This window comes from Cyclopterus lumpus, chromosome 10 (genome assembly GCF_009769545.1).
Source record: "Cyclopterus lumpus isolate fCycLum1 chromosome 10, fCycLum1.pri, whole genome shotgun sequence".
NCBI classification, from domain to species: domain Eukaryota; kingdom Metazoa; phylum Chordata; class Actinopteri; order Perciformes; family Cyclopteridae; genus Cyclopterus; species Cyclopterus lumpus.
This window is the reverse complement of record NC_046975.1, coordinates 12557997-12562481: the sequence shown is the minus strand read 5'-3', so window position 1 is coordinate 12562481 and position 4485 is coordinate 12557997.

Here is a 4485-nt window from a genome sequence, read left to right as displayed (position 1 = left end):
AGAATTTTAAACATTCTGCTATACTAAACTAAACCCAGAAATGTTGGAAACCGAGTCCCCTTCCTCTACTAGTCGAGAGAATACACACGGTGCAGTGACCATACGGACGCATTATAGAGCTCAATTACACTCGCCAGATCTTTGCTGTACAGGTACGACTTTAAGCATCTGAAATGCACATTCCTCCTTCACAGTTACAGTATTTACAAACTGAGTATGTGATCTACTGTAACAGGTTGTTTAGACTCTAAACTTGGCTACCAACCAGTCAGAGCCCAAGTCTCCAAAACAGATTACGCTGTCGGATGATTGCTAAGTTTATACTCCCACCTGGTGGCCATCCTTGATACTCTGTCATCCCACAACAGTTGAACCAACATTTGTTGATCGTTAAATTACTTAATGTCCAAATAGTAAAAAAAAAAAAAAGGTAACAATTATAAACATATTGGAAAGTCTTACTGACAGATACCTAGAAGCAAATACATGTGTGACTTATATACAATGTGGTTTCAAATTAAAGAAAGTTGCTTTTAATATTGTGACGTTTATCTTGATGCAAATTTGCCTTCAGTTATTTTATTTTGTACAACTTTTGACTATTGAAAACCCGAGGAATTCTACATACCGTCAATTACTTGTACTCGCTTTGTTAAAGTAAAAAAGTTCTAACTTAACTTGACCCGATGAAGGTCTGGGGACTGATACATTGTTAATAAAGTGAGTATACATTATTGGTAGTGCGCAGGATTCTTTGGTCAAATGTGTACAAAGTAAAATTGAATAAACTAAAGGCCAAAGTGTATCAATTAAGTTGGTTTCACAATGTTGACGAGAACCTTTGTTTAATTTGTACATATATATTTTTATCTTTTTTATAAAACTAGTGCAGTGGCTGCTTAGGATTGACTTGACCCCCAGAAGTGCTGCATTCAGAGTTGTTGAGAACTCCTCATTGCCCGTTGACTCCAAGGAAGTGAAGAGGAATTTGGTTGTCTCCTTGCCTGTACTGCAGACGGATGGATTCTCGCAATGCCACAAGATCTCAGAAGGATTGCATATCATACAAAATTCCATCTTATGAGGCTTCAAGTAATACGTACATGTCCTGCAAACCCGTACTGGACCAATCAGCGTATTCTGAAGAGCAACTTGCAGCTACAGGTGTGTGTTAGGTGTGTTCGAGAGGACATGGAGAGGCGACTGGTCCTTCTAAAAAACAATGGCCTAAAGAGGTTAGTGTAGATGCTGCAATAGCATCAGTTATATCAGAGTTGGAGCATATTTCTTCATTTATAGAAGAGCAAAGAACACCACTGAAACTTTTTCTCAATGGAAAAGTCTTCACCTGACTGCAGCAAGATCTTGATTGACACATGGTTCATCCAATCACTCTTTTCTTTTTTACCATTTCCTAACAGTTTTAAATGACTTTTTCTAAGAGGGCTCTGTGTAACACTAAGTAAATTGGCTACCCCGCTGCTGCACAGAGCATTATCGCTTGTTTATTCAAAGTGTATTATTATTATTAAACATGGTGCAAATCCAAATTGCAATGAGTTAACGGGCCAAAATGTGAAGTCCATTATTATAGTACCACAATCTTACCAAATTGCCCCAACTTGGACATGTCCTTGGTTAATGCAAAGTGTATTGGATACACAATTATTGGGATATGTGAAGGACACAATTACAATCCCACCTACATACAGATAGACTATACTATGATTTTTTGAATAACATTTTCTGACATACTTTGACGATTTTTTTGTCTTCGCCAGGTGAATTATGTGATCGCTCGTGTGTATGTGTGTGCGTGTATGTGTGCGTGTGTGTGTGTGTGCGTGTGTGTGTGTATGTGTGTGTGTAAACCCGTTTGCTCACTTTCTGTGTTTTGGACGGTGTGTTTGACTAACAGCTAATTGAATAGTCAACACACCGATATGTACTTCTCGGTCGCTGCTCTGTGGCTGTAGACACGGTGGGGGAAAACATTTTGCTCAATGTATTGTTTTGGACGGAGTGTTTGTCTACCAGCTAACTGAAGCACCAACACACACAGTGTTGCGCACGTCACCACCACTCAGCCACGGCACAGGCACACAGGTTGGTGAGTTTCAAGACCTTTTTATGAGATACGACACTATTACAAGGCATTGACGTGATCTTTTTCACTTTTTGTCATAGTATACGATTTTCTTTTTTTTATGAATAACTATCCTATGACTTTTTCATTACAAACTATAGAAATATATACAATATATTATATTGTTACATACACAGAAAATACGATAAAACAATAAATGTCATATACCATCACTATTTAATTATTTTTGTATGACATACTATAACTTTGACATTCTACATACTCTTTTGACATTTTTATGACACCATTTTAATGACATTTTATTAATATACAATTACTTTTTTAAGATGTTTTTTCTACTGAAATGTTACTTTTAATTACATTTGTATGACACTATATACTATTTATTTTTTATGAAATACAATATGAAAACTCAATTTCTTTTATGACATTATAATGACATATTATACTGTTATTTTTATTCATTTAGTTTACTATGAGATGTTAAGGACTTCTTAAACTTTTATATTTTATGACTTTTTAGTACATACTATATCATGTCTTTTTCAACTATGTAATGTTCAATTACATTTTATGAGTACTTAACAATATTATATACTAGACATAATGTACTATTAGGTTTTTTTATAATTTAATATGACTACTTTATGACATACTATACTATTACCGTACATTATATTACAATTGTATAACATGCTATATTATGACTAATACTTTTATGAGAGCTTGATGACATACAACCCTTTTATTTTTGAGGCATACACTATGACACTTTAAATTACATTTTAATAAAAAAAATATTCAATATATTTTGAATGACATACTTTACTGACTTTTATAAAATGTATTGACATTGTGTATTATGAAAATACTATACTTTTCTAACTGACTTTTTTAATGACATTTAATCATATAATGTTGACACACTATCATAGGTTCTTTTTTACAACACACTATACTGTGAGCTTATGATCTTATGTTTTTTAAACACACTAAAATATAACGTAATTATGTAAAGCTGTGACTTTATTCATTACATTATATCCAATTACTTTTTAATTAAAACATTATTTATTTTTAAGACATTTAAAACAAGTATGACATTTACCATGATCTTTTATTATATTGAGTGGCATTTTATTGACATAGAATTACTGACTTGTTATCACTTTTAATAAAAAAAGTCATATTATACTGTCTATTTACAATCTATTTCTATTATTACAACATACTATATTGTTACTTTTTATGACGTCTTAGTACATGCCTTTCAAAACGTTTTAATTATACTATAGTATGATTATTTTAATGACATACTATCTCATTACTTTGAATGTTTTAACAGCCTTCTATACTTATTTATTTCTCATTATTTTTCTTGATGTACCCGTCTATTTTTTCCATGACATATTTTACTATTATGATATTTCTTGGACAATTGTTACAACCCGGCTCAAAGCCTACAACGTGAATGGGAGACCAGATGAGTGTAAACACATATATTTAAAGAATACATAAACTAAACTAAACAAACATGTAGAGTCAGTAATGTCAGCATGTGTGGATGTATAAAAATGTCTGAAACAAACTCAACTAAACAGCCGCCGTGTTACTACCCGAGAAGAGCCAGAGTCAGTGTTCAGGTGGAGAGACTTTGGAGCTGCAACCCACCGGGCTCAGGTGTGGCTCATCATCCTGAAAGACAGAAAAGAGACCGCAAGCAGGACACAGACCCCGAGTGGAAGGGAGGGGTCCTAACACAATATACACTAGGACTTTTATTTAAAAAACTATACTATACCACTACATTAAGTCAGTAACAAGGTCAGCCTACTAAGAATATATCCAGGATTGAAGGACTTATTCCTAATCATGTCTCTTCAACAGAGTGGACCACTGTCACAGTGCACACGTCTCCCAAAAAATGTAATTAGACAGCTGAAGCCGATTCCGAAGGCTGCTGCTCGAGTCCTCACCAAGAACAAGGAAGGAGATCACGTCACTCATTTCTGAGCTCTTTTCACCAGCTTCCTGAGCGGTTTAGGGCCAGAATACATTTGTGATCTTCCGCTCCGTTATGAACCATCCAGACCTCTCAGATTATCTGGGACAGGTCTGCTTTCTTTCCCCAGAGTCAAACGTAAACATGGAGAAGCAACACTCGGTTTTTATGCACCATTCATCTGGAACAAACTCCCAGAAAACTGCAGGTCAGCTGTAACCCTCCCTTCTTTTAAATACATTTATTAAATAGTTTCTTACACTGCACTATTTAATTGTATTTCATACCCATGTTAATCTATTTTTGCTTGTTTTAATTTTCTATTCTCTTGGCTCTTAAATGATAGTTTATAAAATGGTATTAACATTAATGCATT